Here is a 13404-nt window from a genome sequence, read left to right as displayed (position 1 = left end):
GTGGGAGACTGCCTAGGAATACCAGGTACTGTAAGCATTTTATTTTGTCTTCTAGCAGAAATCTGTTTGAATTTTCCTTCTGGTCGCAAGGCAAGAATTTTCCTTCTGGGCGCAAGGCAAGAAAAATGGCACATTTCCAACAAGCTGTTGCTTACGGCCAAACCACTCTGACAACGCCTGATCCTGTCAGATCTCAGAAACTAAACAGAGTTGGGCCTGTTTAGTACTTGAGTGGGAGACTGCCTAGTAATACCAGGTACTGTAAGCATTTTATTTTGTCTTCTTGCAGAAATCTGTTTGAATTTTCCTTCTGCTCGCAAGGCAAGAATTTTCCTTCTGGTCGCAAGGCAAGGCAAGAAAAACGGCACATTTCCAACTAACTGCTGCTTATGGCCAAACCACTCTGACAACGCCTGATCCCGTCTGATCTCAGAAGCTAAACAGAGTTGGGCCTGGATAGTACTTGAGTGGGAGACTGCCTAGGAATACCAGGTACTGTAAGCATTTTATTTTGTCTTCTAGCAGAAATCTGTTTGAATTTTCCTTCTGCTCGCAAGGCAAGAATTTTCCTTCTGGGCGCAAGGCAAGGCAAGGCAAGAAAAACGGCACATTTCCAACTCACTGTTGCTTATGGCCAAACCACTCTGACAACGCCTGATCCCGTCTGATCTCAGAAGCTAAACAGAGTTAGGCCTGGTTAGTACTTGAGTGGGAGACTGCCTAGGAATACCAGGTACTGTAAGCATTTTATTTTGTCTTCTTGCAGAAATCTGTTTGAATTTTCCTTCTGCTCGCAAGGCAAGAATTTTCCTTCTGGTCGCAAGGCAAGGCAAGGCAAGAAAAACGGCACATTTCCAACTAACTGTTGCTTATGGCCAAACCACTCTGACAACGCCTGATCCCGTCTGATCTCAGAAGCTAAACAGAGTTGGGCCTGGTTAGTACTTGAGTGGGAGACTGCCTAGGAATACCAGGTACTGTAAGCATTTTATTTTGTCTTCTAGCAGAAATCTGTTTGAATTTTCCTTCTGCTCGCAAGGCAAGAATTTTCCTTCTGGGCGCAAGGCAAGGCAAGGCAAGAAAAACGACACATTTCCAACTAACTGTTGCTTATGGCCAAACCACTCTGACAATGCCTGATCCCGTCTGATCTCAGAAGCTAAACAGAGTTGGGCCTGGTTAGTACTTGAGTGGGAGACTGCCTAGGAATACCAGGTACTGTAAGCATTTTATTTTGTCTTCTTGCAGAAATCTGTTTGAATTTTCCTTCTGCTCGCAAGGCAAGAATTTTCCTTCTGGGCGCAAGGCAAGGCAAGGCAAGGCAAGGCAAGGCAAGGCAAGGCAAGGCACACATTTCCAGACTGTTGTTTACGTCCAAACCACTCTGACAATGCCTGATCCTGTCTGATCTGAGAAGCTAAACAGAGTTGGGCCTGGTTAGTACTTGAGTGTGAGACTGCCTAGGAATACCAGGTACTGTAAGCATTTTATTTTGTCTCCTTGCAGAAATCTGTTTGAATTTTCCTTCTGCTCGCAAGGCAAGAATTTTCCTTCTGGTCGCAAGGCAAGGCAAGAAAAACGGCACATTTCCAACTAACTGTTGCTTACGGCCAAACCACTCTGACAACGCCTGATCCCGTCTGATCTCAGAAGCTAAACAGAGTTGGGCCTGGTTAGTACTTGAGTGGGAGACTGCCTAGGAATACCAGGTACTGTAAGCATTTTATTTTGTCTTCTAGCAGAAATCTGTTTGAATTTTCCTTCTGCTCGCAAGGCAAGAATTTTCCTTCTGGGCGCAAGGCAAGGCAAGGCAAGAAAAACGGCACATTTCCAACTAACTGTTGCTTATGGCCAAACCACTCTGACAACGCCTGATCCCGTCTGATGTCAGAAGCTAAACAGAGTTGGGCCTGGTTAGTACTTGAGTGGGAGACTGCCTAGGAATACCAGGTACTGTAAGCATTTTATTTTGTCTTCTTGCAGAAATCTGTTTGAATTTTCCTTCTGGTCGCAAGGCAAGAATTTTCCTTCTGATCGCAAGGCAAGGCAAGAAAAACGGCACATTTCCAGACTATTGCTTATGTCCAAACCACTCTGACAATGCCTGATCCTGTCTGATCTGAGAAGCTAAACAGAGTTGGGCCTGTTTAGTACTTGAGTGGGAGACTGCCTAGTAATACCAGGTACTGTAAGCATTTTATTTTGTCTTCTTGCAGAAATCTGTTTGAATTTTCCTTCTGCTCGCAAGGCAAGAATTTTCCTTCTGGTCGCAAGGCAAGGCAAGAAAAACGGCACATTTCCAACTAACTGTTGCTTATGGCCAAACCACTCTGACAACGCCTGATCCCGTCTGATCTCAGAAGCTAAACAGAGTTGGGCCTGGTTAGTACTTGAGTGGGAGACTGCCTAGGAATACCAGGTACTGTAAGCATTTTATTTTGTCTTCTAGCAGAAATCTGTTTGAATTTTCCTTCTGCTCGCAAGGCAAGAATTTTCCTTCTGGGCGCAAGGCAAGGCAAGAAAAACGGCACATTTCCAACTAACTGTTGCTTATGGCCAAACCACTCTGACAACGCCTGATCCCGTCTGATCTCAGAAGCTAAACAGAGTTGGGCCTGGTTAGTACTTGAGTGGGAGACTGCCTAGGAATACCAGGTACTGTAAGCATTTTATTTTGTCTTCTTGCAGAAATCTGTTTGAATTTTCCTTCTGCTCGCAAGGCAAGAATTTTCCTTCTGGGCGCAAGGCAAGGCAAGGCAAGAAAAACGGCACATTTCCAACTAACTGTTGCTTATGGCCAAACCACTCTGACATCGCCTGATCCCGTCTGATCTCAGAAACTAAACAGAGTTGGGCCTGGTTAGTACTTGAGTGGGAGACTGAATAGGAATACCAGGTACTGTAAGCATTTTATTTTGTCTTCTAGCAGAAATCTGTTTGAATTTTCCTTCTGCTCGCAAGGCAAGAATTTTCCTTCTGGGCGCAAGGCAAGGCAAGGCAAGAAAAACGGCACATTTCCAACTAACTGTTGCTTATGGCCAAACCACTCTGACAACGCCTGATCCCGTCTGATCTCAGAAGCTAAACAGAGTTGGGCCTGGTTAGTACTTGAGTGGGAGACTGCCTAGGAATACCAGGTACTGTAAGCATTTTATTTTGTCTTCTTGCAGAAATCTGTTTGAATTTTCCTTCTGCTCGCAAGGCAAGAATTTTCCTTCTGGGCGCAAGGCAAGGCAAGGCAAGGCAAGAAAAACGGCACATTTCCAACTAACTGTTGCTTATGGCCAAACCACTCTGACAACGCCTGATCCCGTCTGATCTCAGAAGCTAAACAGAGTTGGGCCTGGTTAGTACTTGAGTGGGAGACTGCCTAGGAATACCAGGTACTGTAAGCATTTTATTTTGTCTTCTAGCAGAAATCTGTTTGAATTTTCCTTCTGGTCGCAAGGCAAGAATTTTCCTTCTGGGCGCAAGGCAAGAAAAATGGCACATTTCCAACAAGCTGTTGCTTACGGCCAAACCACTCTGACAACGCCTGATCCTGTCAGATCTCAGAAACTAAACAGAGTTGGGCCTGTTTAGTACTTGAGTGGGAGACTGCCTAGTAATACCAGGTACTGTAAGCATTTTATTTTGTCTTCTTGCAGAAATCTGTTTGAATTTTCCTTCTGCTCGCAAGGCAAGAATTTTCCTTCTGGTCGCAAGGCAAGGCAAGAAAAACGGCACATTTCCAACTAACTGCTGCTTATGGCCAAACCACTCTGACAACGCCTGATCCCGTCTGATCTCAGAAGCTAAACAGAGTTGGGCCTGGATAGTACTTGAGTGGGAGACTGCCTAGGAATACCAGGTACTGTAAGCATTTTATTTTGTCTTCTAGCAGAAATCTGTTTGAATTTTCCTTCTGCTCGCAAGGCAAGAATTTTCCTTCTGGGCGCAAGGCAAGGCAAGGCAAGAAAAACGGCACATTTCCAACTCACTGTTGCTTATGGCCAAACCACTCTGACAACGCCTGATCCCGTCTGATCTCAGAAGCTAAACAGAGTTAGGCCTGGTTAGTACTTGAGTGGGAGACTGCCTAGGAATACCAGGTACTGTAAGCATTTTATTTTGTCTTCTTGCAGAAATCTGTTTGAATTTTCCTTCTGCTCGCAAGGCAAGAATTTTCCTTCTGGTCGCAAGGCAAGGCAAGGCAAGAAAAACGGCACATTTCCAACTAACTGTTGCTTATGGCCAAACCACTCTGACAACGCCTGATCCCGTCTGATCTCAGAAGCTAAACAGAGTTGGGCCTGGTTAGTACTTGAGTGGGAGACTGCCTAGGAATACCAGGTACTGTAAGCATTTTATTTTGTCTTCTAGCAGAAATCTGTTTGAATTTTCCTTCTGCTCGCAAGGCAAGAATTTTCCTTCTGGGCGCAAGGCAAGGCAAGGCAAGAAAAACGACACATTTCCAACTAACTGTTGCTTATGGCCAAACCACTCTGACAACGCCTGATCCCGTCTGATCTCAGAAGCTAAACAGAGTTGGGCCTGGTTAGTACTTGAGTGGGAGACTGCCTAGGAATACCAGGTACTGTAAGCATTTTATTTTGTCTTCTTGCAGAAATCTGTTTGAATTTTCCTTCTGCTCGCAAGGCAAGAATTTTCCTTCTGGGCGCAAGGCAAGGCAAGGCAAGGCAAGGCAAGGCAAGGCAAGGCAAGGCAAGGCACACATTTCCAGACTGTTGTTTACGTCCAAACCACTCTGACAATGCCTGATCCTGTCTGATCTGAGAAGCTAAACAGAGTTGGGCCTGGTTAGTACTTGAGTGTGAGACTGCCTAGGAATACCAGGTACTGTAAGCATTTTATTTTGTCTCCTTGCAGAAATCTGTTTGAATTTTCCTTCTGCTCGCAAGGCAAGAATTTTCCTTCTGGTCGCAAGGCAAGGCAAGAAAAACGGCACATTTCCAACTAACTGTTGCTTACGGCCAAACCACTCTGACAACGCCTGATCCCGTCTGATCTCAGAAGCTAAACAGAGTTGGGCCTGGTTAGTACTTGAGTGGGAGACTGCCTAGGAATACCAGGTACTGTAAGCATTTTATTTTGTCTTCTAGCAGAAATCTGTTTGAATTTTCCTTCTGCTCGCAAGGCAAGAATTTTCCTTCTGGGCGCAAGGCAAGGCAAGGCAAGAAAAACGGCACATTTCCAACTAACTGTTGCTTATGGCCAAACCACTCTGACAACGCCTGATCCCGTCTGATGTCAGAAGCTAAACAGAGTTGGGCCTGGTTAGTACTTGAGTGGGAGACTGCCTAGGAATACCAGGTACTGTAAGCATTTTATTTTGTCTTCTTGCAGAAATCTGTTTGAATTTTCCTTCTGGTCGCAAGGCAAGAATTTTCCTTCTGATCGCAAGGCAAGGCAAGAAAAACGGCACATTTCCAGACTATTGCTTATGTCCAAACCACTCTGACAATGCCTGATCCTGTCTGATCTGAGAAGCTAAACAGAGTTGGGCCTGTTTAGTACTTGAGTGGGAGACTGCCTAGTAATACCAGGTACTGTAAGCATTTTATTTTGTCTTCTTGCAGAAATCTGTTTGAATTTTCCTTCTGCTCGCAAGGCAAGAATTTTCCTTCTGGTCGCAAGGCAAGGCAAGAAAAACGGCACATTTCCAACTAACTGTTGCTTATGGCCAAACCACTCTGACAACGCCTGATCCCGTCTGATCTCAGAAGCTAAACAGAGTTGGGCCTGGTTAGTACTTGAGTGGGAGACTGCCTAGGAATACCAGGTACTGTAAGCATTTTATTTTGTCTTCTAGCAGAAATCTGTTTGAATTTTCCTTCTGCTCGCAAGGCAAGAATTTTCCTTCTGGGCGCAAGGCAAGGCAAGAAAAACGGCACATTTCCAACTAACTGTTGCTTATGGCCAAACCACTCTGACAACGCCTGATCCCGTCTGATCTCAGAAGCTAAACAGAGTTGGGCCTGGTTAGTACTTGAGTGGGAGACTGCCTAGGAATACCAGGTACTGTAAGCATTTTATTTTGTCTTCTTGCAGAAATCTGTTTGAATTTTCCTTCTGCTCGCAAGGCAAGAATTTTCCTTCTGGGCGCAAGGCAAGGCAAGGCAAGAAAAACGGCACATTTCCAACTAACTGTTGCTTATGGCCAAACCACTCTGACATCGCCTGATCCCGTCTGATCTCAGAAACTAAACAGAGTTGGGCCTGGTTAGTACTTGAGTGGGAGACTGAATAGGAATACCAGGTACTGTAAGCATTTTATTTTGTCTTCTAGCAGAAATCTGTTTGAATTTTCCTTCTGCTCGCAAGGCAAGAATTTTCCTTCTGGGCGCAAGGCAAGGCAAGGCAAGAAAAACGGCACATTTCCAACTAACTGTTGCTTATGGCCAAACCACTCTGACAACGCCTGATCCCGTCTGATCTCAGAAGCTAAACAGAGTTGGGCCTGGTTAGTACTTGAGTGGGAGACTGCCTAGGAATACCAGGTACTGTAAGCATTTTATTTTGTCTTCTTGCAGAAATCTGTTTGAATTTTCCTTCTGCTCGCAAGGCAAGAATTTTCCTTCTGGGCGCAAGGCAAGGCAAGGCAAGGCAAGAAAAACGGCACATTTCCAACTAACTGTTGCTTATGGCCAAACCACTCTGACAACGCCTGATCCCGTCTGATCTCAGAAGCTAAACAGAGTTGGGCCTGGTTAGTACTTGAGTGGGAGACTGCCTAGGAATACCAGGTACTGTAAGCATTTTATTTTGTCTTCTAGCAGAAATCTGTTTGAATTTTCCTTCTGGTCGCAAGGCAAGAATTTTCCTTCTGGGCGCAAGGCAAGAAAAATGGCACATTTCCAACAAGCTGTTGCTTACGGCCAAACCACTCTGACAACGCCTGATCCTGTCAGATCTCAGAAACTAAACAGAGTTGGGCCTGTTTAGTACTTGAGTGGGAGACTGCCTAGTAATACCAGGTACTGTAAGCATTTTATTTTGTCTTCTTGCAGAAATCTGTTTGAATTTTCCTTCTGCTCGCAAGGCAAGAATTTTCCTTCTGGTCGCAAGGCAAGGCAAGAAAAACGGCACATTTCCAACTAACTGCTGCTTATGGCCAAACCACTCTGACAACGCCTGATCCCGTCTGATCTCAGAAGCTAAACAGAGTTGGGCCTGGATAGTACTTGAGTGGGAGACTGCCTAGGAATACCAGGTACTGTAAGCATTTTATTTTGTCTTCTAGCAGAAATCTGTTTGAATTTTCCTTCTGCTCGCAAGGCAAGAATTTTCCTTCTGGGCGCAAGGCAAGGCAAGGCAAGAAAAACGGCACATTTCCAACTCACTGTTGCTTATGGCCAAACCACTCTGACAACGCCTGATCCCGTCTGATCTCAGAAGCTAAACAGAGTTAGGCCTGGTTAGTACTTGAGTGGGAGACTGCCTAGGAATACCAGGTACTGTAAGCATTTTATTTTGTCTTCTTGCAGAAATCTGTTTGAATTTTCCTTCTGCTCGCAAGGCAAGAATTTTCCTTCTGGTCGCAAGGCAAGGCAAGGCAAGAAAAACGGCACATTTCCAACTAACTGTTGCTTATGGCCAAACCACTCTGACAACGCCTGATCCCGTCTGATCTCAGAAGCTAAACAGAGTTGGGCCTGGTTAGTACTTGAGTGGGAGACTGCCTAGGAATACCAGGTACTGTAAGCATTTTATTTTGTCTTCTAGCAGAAATCTGTTTGAATTTTCCTTCTGCTCGCAAGGCAAGAATTTTCCTTCTGGGCGCAAGGCAAGGCAAGGCAAGAAAAACGACACATTTCCAACTAACTGTTGCTTATGGCCAAACCACTCTGACAACGCCTGATCCCGTCTGATCTCAGAAGCTAAACAGAGTTGGGCCTGGTTAGTACTTGAGTGGGAGACTGCCTAGGAATACCAGGTACTGTAAGCATTTTATTTTGTCTTCTTGCAGAAATCTGTTTGAATTTTCCTTCTGCTCGCAAGGCAAGAATTTTCCTTCTGGGCGCAAGGCAAGGCAAGGCAAGGCAAGGCAAGGCAAGGCAAGGCACACATTTCCAGACTGTTGTTTACGTCCAAACCACTCTGACAATGCCTGATCCTGTCTGATCTGAGAAGCTAAACAGAGTTGGGCCTGGTTAGTACTTGAGTGTGAGACTGCCTAGGAATACCAGGTACTGTAAGCATTTTATTTTGTCTCCTTGCAGAAATCTGTTTGAATTTTCCTTCTGCTCGCAAGGCAAGAATTTTCCTTCTGGTCGCAAGGCAAGGCAAGAAAAACGGCACATTTCCAACTAACTGTTGCTTACGGCCAAACCACTCTGACAACGCCTGATCCCGTCTGATGTCAGAAGCTAAACAGAGTTGGGCCTGGTTAGTACTTGAGTGGGAGACTGCCTAGGAATACCAGGTACTGTAAGCATTTTATTTTGTCTTCTAGCAGAAATCTGTTTGAATTTTCCTTCTGCTCGCAAGGCAAGAATTTTCCTTCTGGGCGCAAGGCAAGGCAAGGCAAGAAAAACGGCACATTTCCAACTAACTGTTGCTTATGGCCAAACCACTCTGACAACGCCTGATCCCGTCTGATGTCAGAAGCTAAACAGAGTTGGGCCTGGTTAGTACTTGAGTGGGAGACTGCCTAGGAATACCAGGTACTGTAAGCATTTTATTTTGTCTTCTTGCAGAAATCTGTTTGAATTTTCCTTCTGGTCGCAAGGCAAGAATTTTCCTTCTGATCGCAAGGCAAGGCAAGAAAAACGGCACATTTCCAGACTATTGCTTATGTCCAAACCACTCTGACAATGCCTGATCCTGTCTGATCTGAGAAGCTAAACAGAGTTGGGCCTGTTTAGTACTTGAGTGGGAGACTGCCTAGTAATACCAGGTACTGTAAGCATTTTATTTTGTCTTCTTGCAGAAATCTGTTTGAATTTTCCTTCTGCTCGCAAGGCAAGAATTTTCCTTCTGGTCGCAAGGCAAGGCAAGAAAAACGGCACATTTCCAACTAACTGTTGCTTATGGCCAAACCACTCTGACAACGCCTGATCCCGTCTGATCTCAGAAGCTAAACAGAGTTGGGCCTGGTTAGTACTTGAGTGGGAGACTGCCTAGGAATACCAGGTACTGTAAGCATTTTATTTTGTCTTCTAGCAGAAATCTGTTTGAATTTTCCTTCTGCTCGCAAGGCAAGAATTTTCCTTCTGGGCGCAAGGCAAGGCAAGAAAAACGGCACATTTCCAACTAACTGTTGCTTATGGCCAAACCACTCTGACAACGCCTGATCCCGTCTGATCTCAGAAGCTAAACAGAGTTGGGCCTGGTTAGTACTTGAGTGGGAGACTGCCTAGGAATACCAGGTACTGTAAGCATTTTATTTTGTCTTCTTGCAGAAATCTGTTTGAATTTTCCTTCTGCTCGCAAGGCAAGAATTTTCCTTCTGGGCGCAAGGCAAGGCAAGGCAAGAAAAACGGCACATTTCCAACTAACTGTTGCTTATGGCCAAACCACTCTGACATCGCCTGATCCCGTCTGATCTCAGAAACTAAACAGAGTTGGGCCTGGTTAGTACTTGAGTGGGAGACTGAATAGGAATACCAGGTACTGTAAGCATTTTATTTTGTCTTCTAGCAGAAATCTGTTTGAATTTTCCTTCTGCTCGCAAGGCAAGAATTTTCCTTCTGGGCGCAAGGCAAGGCAAGGCAAGAAAAACGGCACATTTCCAACTAACTGTTGCTTATGGCCAAACCACTCTGACAACGCCTGATCCCGTCTGATCTCAGAAGCTAAACAGAGTTGGGCCTGGTTAGTACTTGAGTGGGAGACTGCCTAGGAATACCAGGTACTGTAAGCATTTTATTTTGTCTTCTTGCAGAAATCTGTTTGAATTTTCCTTCTGCTCGCAAGGCAAGAATTTTCCTTCTGGGTGCAAGGCAAGGCAAGGCAAGGCAAGAAAAACGGCACATTTCCAACTAACTGTTGCTTATGGCCAAACCACTCTGACAACGCCTGATCCCGTCTGATCTCAGAAGCTAAACAGAGTTGGGCCTGGTTAGTACTTGAGTGGGAGACTGCCTAGGAATACCAGGTACTGTAAGCATTTTATTTTGTCTTCTAGCAGAAATCTGTTTGAATTTTCCTTCTGGTCGCAAGGCAAGAATTTTCCTTCTGGGCGCAAGGCAAGAAAAATGGCACATTTCCAACAAGCTGTTGCTTACGGCCAAACCACTCTGACAACGCCTGATCCTGTCAGATCTCAGAAACTAAACAGATTTGGGCCTGTTTAGTACTTGAGTGGGAGACTGCCTAGTAATACCAGGTACTGTAAGCATTTTATTTTGTCTTCTTGCAGAAATCTGTTTGAATTTTCCTTCTGCTCGCAAGGCAAGAATTTTCCTTCTGGTCGCAAGGCAAGGCAAGAAAAACGGCACATTTCCAACTAACTGCTGCTTATGGCCAAACCACTCTGACAACGCCTGATCCCGTCTGATCTCAGAAGCTAAACAGAGTTGGGCCTGGATAGTACTTGAGTGGGAGACTGCCTAGGAATACCAGGTACTGTAAGCATTTTATTTTGTCTTCTAGCAGAAATCTGTTTGAATTTTCCTTCTGCTCGCAAGGCAAGAATTTTCCTTCTGGGCGCAAGGCAAGGCAAGGCAAGAAAAACGGCACATTTCCAACTCACTGTTGCTTATGGCCAAACCACTCTGACAACGCCTGATCCCGTCTGATCTCAGAAGCTAAACAGAGTTAGGCCTGGTTAGTACTTGAGTGGGAGACTGCCTAGGAATACCAGGTACTGTAAGCATTTTATTTTGTCTTCTTGCAGAAATCTGTTTGAATTTTCCTTCTGCTCGCAAGGCAAGAATTTTCCTTCTGGTCGCAAGGCAAGGCAAGGCAAGAAAAACGGCACATTTCCAACTAACTGTTGCTTATGGCCAAACCACTCTGACAACGCCTGATCCCGTCTGATCTCAGAAGCTAAACAGAGTTGGGCCTGGTTAGTACTTGAGTGGGAGACTGCCTAGGAATACCAGGTACTGTAAGCATTTTATTTTGTCTTCTAGCAGAAATCTGTTTGAATTTTCCTTCTGCTCGCAAGGCAAGAATTTTCCTTCTGGGCGCAAGGCAAGGCAAGGCAAGAAAAACGACACATTTCCAACTAACTGTTGCTTATGGCCAAACCACTCTGACAACGCCTGATCCCGTCTGATCTCAGAAGCTAAACAGAGTTGGGCCTGGTTAGTACTTGAGTGGGAGACTGCCTAGGAATACCAGGTACTGTAAGCATTTTATTTTGTCTTCTTGCAGAAATCTGTTTGAATTTTCCTTCTGCTCGCAAGGCAAGAATTTTCCTTCTGGGCGCAAGGCAAGGCAAGGCAAGGCAAGGCAAGGCAAGGCAAGGCAAGGCAAGGCAAGGCAAGGCAAGGCAAGGCAAGGCAAGGCAAGGCAAGGCAAGGCGCACATTTCCAGACTGTTGTTTACGTCCAAACCACTCTGACAATGCCTGATCCTGTCTGATCTGAGAAGCTAAACAGAGTTGGGCCTGGTTAGTACTTGAGTGTGAGACTGCCTAGGAATACCAGGTACTGTAAGCATTTTATTTTGTCTCCTTGCAGAAATCTGTTTGAATTTTCCTTCTGCTCGCAAGGCAAGAATTTTCCTTCTGGGCGCAAGGCAAGGCAAGGCAAGGCAAGGCAAGGCAAGGCAAGGCAAGGCAAGGCAAGGCAAGGCAAGGCAAGGCGCACATTTCCAGACTGTTGTTTACGTCCAAACCACTCTGACAATGCCTGATCCTGTCTGATCTGAGAAGCTAAACAGAGTTGGGCCTGGTTAGTACTTGAGTGTGAGACTGCCTAGGAATACCAGGTACTGTAAGCATTTTATTTTGTCTCCTTGCAGAAATCTGTTTGAATTTTCCTTCTGCTCGCAAGGCAAGAATTTTCCTTCTGGTCGCAAGGCAAGGCAAGAAAAACGGCACATTTCCAACTAACTGTTGCTTACGGCCAAACCACTCTGACAACGCCTGATCCCGTCTGATCTCAGAAGCTAAACAGAGTTGGGCCTGGTTAGTACTTGAGTGGGAGACTGCCTAGGAATACCAGGTACTGTAAGCATTTTATTTTGTCTTCTAGCAGAAATCTGTTTGAATTTTCCTTCTGCTCGCAAGGCAAGAATTTTCCTTCTGGGCGCAAGGCAAGGCAAGGCAAGAAAAACGGCACATTTCCAACTAACTGTTGCTTATGGCCAAACCACTCTGACAACGCCTGATCCCGTCTGATGTCAGAAGCTAAACAGAGTTGGGCCTGGTTAGTACTTGAGTGGGAGACTGCCTAGGAATACCAGGTACTGTAAGCATTTTATTTTGTCTTCTTGCAGAAATCTGTTTGAATTTTCCTTCTGGTCGCAAGGCAAGAATTTTCCTTCTGATCGCAAGGCAAGGCAAGAAAAACGGCACATTTCCAGACTATTGCTTATGTCCAAACCACTCTGACAATGCCTGATCCTGTCTGATCTGAGAAGCTAAACAGAGTTGGGCCTGTTTAGTACTTGAGTGGGAGACTGCCTAGTAATACCAGGTACTGTAAGCATTTTATTTTGTCTTCTTGCAGAAATCTGTTTGAATTTTCCTTCTGCTCGCAAGGCAAGAATTTTCCTTCTGGTCGCAAGGCAAGGCAAGAAAAACGGCACATTTCCAACTAACTGTTGCTTATGGCCAAACCACTCTGACAACGCCTGATCCCGTCTGATCTCAGAAGCTAAACAGAGTTGGGCCTGGTTAGTACTTGAGTGGGAGACTGCCTAGGAATACCAGGTACTGTAAGCATTTTATTTTGTCTTCTAGCAGAAATCTGTTTGAATTTTCCTTCTGCTCGCAAGGCAAGAATTTTCCTTCTGGGCGCAAGGCAAGGCAAGAAAAACGGCACATTTCCAACTAACTGTTGCTTATGGCCAAACCACTCTGACAACGCCTGATCCCGTCTGATCTCAGAAGCTAAACAGAGTTGGGCCTGGTTAGTACTTGAGTGGGAGACTGCCTAGGAATACCAGGTACTGTAAGCATTTTATTTTGTCTTCTTGCAGAAATCTGTTTGAATTTTCCTTCTGCTCGCAAGGCAAGAATTTTCCTTCTGGGCGCAAGGCAAGGCAAGGCAAGAAAAACGGCACATTTCCAACTAACTGTTGCTTATGGCCAAACCACTCTGACATCGCCTGATCCCGTCTGATCTCAGAAACTAAACAGAGTTGGGCCTGGTTAGTACTTGAGTGGGAGACTGAATAGGAATACCAGGTACTGTAAGCATTTTATTTTGTCTTCTAGCAGAAATCTGTTTGAATTTTCCTTCTGCTCGCAAGGCAAGAATTTTCCTTCTGGGCGCAAGGCAAGGCAAG

General features: G+C 45.2%; 30 non-coding genes and 26 pseudogenes across 30 annotated transcripts in view; all 56 read left to right on the top strand.

Moving 5' to 3' along the window:
- Positions 1 to 37, top strand: part of LOC132877142 (5S ribosomal RNA) — a 119-nt gene extending 82 nt beyond the window's left edge. The window contains exon 1 of the ribosomal RNA XR_009652828.1: positions 1 to 37. This exon is cut by the window's left edge and continues 82 nt beyond it. This is a non-coding gene — a ribosomal RNA (5S ribosomal RNA).
- Positions 38 to 149: 112 nt separating this feature from the next.
- Positions 150 to 268, top strand: LOC132879720 (5S ribosomal RNA; annotated as a pseudogene).
- Positions 269 to 385: 117 nt separating this feature from the next.
- Positions 386 to 504, top strand: LOC132877816 (5S ribosomal RNA). Its single transcript, XR_009653482.1, has one exon. It is a non-coding gene; the product is annotated as a 5S ribosomal RNA (ribosomal RNA).
- Positions 505 to 626: 122 nt separating this feature from the next.
- LOC132878235 (5S ribosomal RNA) lies at positions 627 to 745 on the top strand (annotated as a pseudogene).
- Positions 746 to 867: 122 nt separating this feature from the next.
- LOC132877141 (5S ribosomal RNA) lies at positions 868 to 986 on the top strand. Its single transcript, XR_009652827.1, has one exon. It is a non-coding gene; the product is annotated as a 5S ribosomal RNA (ribosomal RNA).
- Positions 987 to 1108: 122 nt separating this feature from the next.
- LOC132877962 (5S ribosomal RNA) lies at positions 1109 to 1227 on the top strand. Its single transcript, XR_009653619.1, has one exon. It is a non-coding gene; the product is annotated as a 5S ribosomal RNA (ribosomal RNA).
- Positions 1228 to 1366: 139 nt separating this feature from the next.
- Positions 1367 to 1485, top strand: LOC132880601 (5S ribosomal RNA; annotated as a pseudogene).
- A 117-nt stretch (positions 1486 to 1602) lies between these two features.
- LOC132880789 (5S ribosomal RNA) lies at positions 1603 to 1721 on the top strand. The gene has a single exon (XR_009653973.1). It is a non-coding gene; the product is annotated as a 5S ribosomal RNA (ribosomal RNA).
- Positions 1722 to 1843: 122 nt separating this feature from the next.
- On the top strand, positions 1844 to 1962 carry LOC132878426 (5S ribosomal RNA; annotated as a pseudogene).
- A 114-nt stretch (positions 1963 to 2076) lies between these two features.
- Positions 2077 to 2195, top strand: LOC132881275 (5S ribosomal RNA; annotated as a pseudogene).
- A 117-nt stretch (positions 2196 to 2312) lies between these two features.
- On the top strand, positions 2313 to 2431 carry LOC132877140 (5S ribosomal RNA). Its single transcript, XR_009652826.1, has one exon. It is a non-coding gene; the product is annotated as a 5S ribosomal RNA (ribosomal RNA).
- A 117-nt stretch (positions 2432 to 2548) lies between these two features.
- Positions 2549 to 2667, top strand: LOC132877139 (5S ribosomal RNA). Its single transcript, XR_009652825.1, has one exon. It is a non-coding gene; the product is annotated as a 5S ribosomal RNA (ribosomal RNA).
- A 122-nt stretch (positions 2668 to 2789) lies between these two features.
- LOC132879444 (5S ribosomal RNA) lies at positions 2790 to 2908 on the top strand (annotated as a pseudogene).
- A 122-nt stretch (positions 2909 to 3030) lies between these two features.
- Positions 3031 to 3149, top strand: LOC132877138 (5S ribosomal RNA). The gene has a single exon (XR_009652824.1). It is a non-coding gene; the product is annotated as a 5S ribosomal RNA (ribosomal RNA).
- A 127-nt stretch (positions 3150 to 3276) lies between these two features.
- On the top strand, positions 3277 to 3395 carry LOC132877137 (5S ribosomal RNA). The gene has a single exon (XR_009652823.1). It is a non-coding gene; the product is annotated as a 5S ribosomal RNA (ribosomal RNA).
- Positions 3396 to 3507: 112 nt separating this feature from the next.
- LOC132879718 (5S ribosomal RNA) lies at positions 3508 to 3626 on the top strand (annotated as a pseudogene).
- A 117-nt stretch (positions 3627 to 3743) lies between these two features.
- Positions 3744 to 3862, top strand: LOC132877815 (5S ribosomal RNA). Its single transcript, XR_009653481.1, has one exon. It is a non-coding gene; the product is annotated as a 5S ribosomal RNA (ribosomal RNA).
- Positions 3863 to 3984: 122 nt separating this feature from the next.
- LOC132878234 (5S ribosomal RNA) lies at positions 3985 to 4103 on the top strand (annotated as a pseudogene).
- Positions 4104 to 4225: 122 nt separating this feature from the next.
- LOC132877136 (5S ribosomal RNA) lies at positions 4226 to 4344 on the top strand. The gene has a single exon (XR_009652822.1). It is a non-coding gene; the product is annotated as a 5S ribosomal RNA (ribosomal RNA).
- Positions 4345 to 4466: 122 nt separating this feature from the next.
- On the top strand, positions 4467 to 4585 carry LOC132877135 (5S ribosomal RNA). The gene has a single exon (XR_009652821.1). It is a non-coding gene; the product is annotated as a 5S ribosomal RNA (ribosomal RNA).
- A 144-nt stretch (positions 4586 to 4729) lies between these two features.
- LOC132880600 (5S ribosomal RNA) lies at positions 4730 to 4848 on the top strand (annotated as a pseudogene).
- Positions 4849 to 4965: 117 nt separating this feature from the next.
- LOC132880778 (5S ribosomal RNA) lies at positions 4966 to 5084 on the top strand. The gene has a single exon (XR_009653972.1). It is a non-coding gene; the product is annotated as a 5S ribosomal RNA (ribosomal RNA).
- A 122-nt stretch (positions 5085 to 5206) lies between these two features.
- LOC132878425 (5S ribosomal RNA) lies at positions 5207 to 5325 on the top strand (annotated as a pseudogene).
- Positions 5326 to 5439: 114 nt separating this feature from the next.
- Positions 5440 to 5558, top strand: LOC132881274 (5S ribosomal RNA; annotated as a pseudogene).
- Positions 5559 to 5675: 117 nt separating this feature from the next.
- LOC132877133 (5S ribosomal RNA) lies at positions 5676 to 5794 on the top strand. The gene has a single exon (XR_009652819.1). It is a non-coding gene; the product is annotated as a 5S ribosomal RNA (ribosomal RNA).
- A 117-nt stretch (positions 5795 to 5911) lies between these two features.
- LOC132877132 (5S ribosomal RNA) lies at positions 5912 to 6030 on the top strand. The gene has a single exon (XR_009652818.1). It is a non-coding gene; the product is annotated as a 5S ribosomal RNA (ribosomal RNA).
- Positions 6031 to 6152: 122 nt separating this feature from the next.
- LOC132879443 (5S ribosomal RNA) lies at positions 6153 to 6271 on the top strand (annotated as a pseudogene).
- Positions 6272 to 6393: 122 nt separating this feature from the next.
- On the top strand, positions 6394 to 6512 carry LOC132877131 (5S ribosomal RNA). Its single transcript, XR_009652817.1, has one exon. It is a non-coding gene; the product is annotated as a 5S ribosomal RNA (ribosomal RNA).
- A 127-nt stretch (positions 6513 to 6639) lies between these two features.
- Positions 6640 to 6758, top strand: LOC132877130 (5S ribosomal RNA). The gene has a single exon (XR_009652816.1). It is a non-coding gene; the product is annotated as a 5S ribosomal RNA (ribosomal RNA).
- Positions 6759 to 6870: 112 nt separating this feature from the next.
- On the top strand, positions 6871 to 6989 carry LOC132879717 (5S ribosomal RNA; annotated as a pseudogene).
- Positions 6990 to 7106: 117 nt separating this feature from the next.
- Positions 7107 to 7225, top strand: LOC132877814 (5S ribosomal RNA). The gene has a single exon (XR_009653480.1). It is a non-coding gene; the product is annotated as a 5S ribosomal RNA (ribosomal RNA).
- A 122-nt stretch (positions 7226 to 7347) lies between these two features.
- Positions 7348 to 7466, top strand: LOC132878233 (5S ribosomal RNA; annotated as a pseudogene).
- Positions 7467 to 7588: 122 nt separating this feature from the next.
- On the top strand, positions 7589 to 7707 carry LOC132877129 (5S ribosomal RNA). Its single transcript, XR_009652815.1, has one exon. It is a non-coding gene; the product is annotated as a 5S ribosomal RNA (ribosomal RNA).
- Positions 7708 to 7829: 122 nt separating this feature from the next.
- LOC132877128 (5S ribosomal RNA) lies at positions 7830 to 7948 on the top strand. Its single transcript, XR_009652814.1, has one exon. It is a non-coding gene; the product is annotated as a 5S ribosomal RNA (ribosomal RNA).
- Positions 7949 to 8082: 134 nt separating this feature from the next.
- LOC132880599 (5S ribosomal RNA) lies at positions 8083 to 8201 on the top strand (annotated as a pseudogene).
- A 117-nt stretch (positions 8202 to 8318) lies between these two features.
- On the top strand, positions 8319 to 8437 carry LOC132878142 (5S ribosomal RNA; annotated as a pseudogene).
- Positions 8438 to 8559: 122 nt separating this feature from the next.
- Positions 8560 to 8678, top strand: LOC132878424 (5S ribosomal RNA; annotated as a pseudogene).
- A 114-nt stretch (positions 8679 to 8792) lies between these two features.
- LOC132881273 (5S ribosomal RNA) lies at positions 8793 to 8911 on the top strand (annotated as a pseudogene).
- A 117-nt stretch (positions 8912 to 9028) lies between these two features.
- Positions 9029 to 9147, top strand: LOC132877127 (5S ribosomal RNA). The gene has a single exon (XR_009652813.1). It is a non-coding gene; the product is annotated as a 5S ribosomal RNA (ribosomal RNA).
- A 117-nt stretch (positions 9148 to 9264) lies between these two features.
- LOC132877126 (5S ribosomal RNA) lies at positions 9265 to 9383 on the top strand. The gene has a single exon (XR_009652812.1). It is a non-coding gene; the product is annotated as a 5S ribosomal RNA (ribosomal RNA).
- A 122-nt stretch (positions 9384 to 9505) lies between these two features.
- Positions 9506 to 9624, top strand: LOC132879442 (5S ribosomal RNA; annotated as a pseudogene).
- Positions 9625 to 9746: 122 nt separating this feature from the next.
- On the top strand, positions 9747 to 9865 carry LOC132877125 (5S ribosomal RNA). Its single transcript, XR_009652811.1, has one exon. It is a non-coding gene; the product is annotated as a 5S ribosomal RNA (ribosomal RNA).
- A 127-nt stretch (positions 9866 to 9992) lies between these two features.
- Positions 9993 to 10111, top strand: LOC132877124 (5S ribosomal RNA). Its single transcript, XR_009652810.1, has one exon. It is a non-coding gene; the product is annotated as a 5S ribosomal RNA (ribosomal RNA).
- A 112-nt stretch (positions 10112 to 10223) lies between these two features.
- On the top strand, positions 10224 to 10342 carry LOC132880101 (5S ribosomal RNA; annotated as a pseudogene).
- Positions 10343 to 10459: 117 nt separating this feature from the next.
- Positions 10460 to 10578, top strand: LOC132877813 (5S ribosomal RNA). Its single transcript, XR_009653479.1, has one exon. It is a non-coding gene; the product is annotated as a 5S ribosomal RNA (ribosomal RNA).
- A 122-nt stretch (positions 10579 to 10700) lies between these two features.
- Positions 10701 to 10819, top strand: LOC132878232 (5S ribosomal RNA; annotated as a pseudogene).
- Positions 10820 to 10941: 122 nt separating this feature from the next.
- Positions 10942 to 11060, top strand: LOC132877122 (5S ribosomal RNA). Its single transcript, XR_009652808.1, has one exon. It is a non-coding gene; the product is annotated as a 5S ribosomal RNA (ribosomal RNA).
- A 122-nt stretch (positions 11061 to 11182) lies between these two features.
- On the top strand, positions 11183 to 11301 carry LOC132877121 (5S ribosomal RNA). The gene has a single exon (XR_009652807.1). It is a non-coding gene; the product is annotated as a 5S ribosomal RNA (ribosomal RNA).
- Positions 11302 to 11490: 189 nt separating this feature from the next.
- Positions 11491 to 11609, top strand: LOC132880598 (5S ribosomal RNA; annotated as a pseudogene).
- A 164-nt stretch (positions 11610 to 11773) lies between these two features.
- Positions 11774 to 11892, top strand: LOC132880597 (5S ribosomal RNA; annotated as a pseudogene).
- A 117-nt stretch (positions 11893 to 12009) lies between these two features.
- Positions 12010 to 12128, top strand: LOC132880767 (5S ribosomal RNA). Its single transcript, XR_009653970.1, has one exon. It is a non-coding gene; the product is annotated as a 5S ribosomal RNA (ribosomal RNA).
- A 122-nt stretch (positions 12129 to 12250) lies between these two features.
- Positions 12251 to 12369, top strand: LOC132878423 (5S ribosomal RNA; annotated as a pseudogene).
- Positions 12370 to 12483: 114 nt separating this feature from the next.
- Positions 12484 to 12602, top strand: LOC132881271 (5S ribosomal RNA; annotated as a pseudogene).
- A 117-nt stretch (positions 12603 to 12719) lies between these two features.
- Positions 12720 to 12838, top strand: LOC132877119 (5S ribosomal RNA). Its single transcript, XR_009652806.1, has one exon. It is a non-coding gene; the product is annotated as a 5S ribosomal RNA (ribosomal RNA).
- Positions 12839 to 12955: 117 nt separating this feature from the next.
- LOC132877118 (5S ribosomal RNA) lies at positions 12956 to 13074 on the top strand. The gene has a single exon (XR_009652805.1). It is a non-coding gene; the product is annotated as a 5S ribosomal RNA (ribosomal RNA).
- Positions 13075 to 13196: 122 nt separating this feature from the next.
- On the top strand, positions 13197 to 13315 carry LOC132879441 (5S ribosomal RNA; annotated as a pseudogene).
- Positions 13316 to 13404: the final 89 nt, after the last annotated feature.

The sequence above is a fragment of the Neoarius graeffei genome, assembly GCF_027579695.1.
Source record: "Neoarius graeffei isolate fNeoGra1 chromosome 18 unlocalized genomic scaffold, fNeoGra1.pri SUPER_18_unloc_1, whole genome shotgun sequence".
Lineage (NCBI taxonomy): Eukaryota > Metazoa > Chordata > Actinopteri > Siluriformes > Ariidae > Neoarius > Neoarius graeffei.
This window is presented reverse-complemented; position numbering and strand designations above follow the sequence as displayed.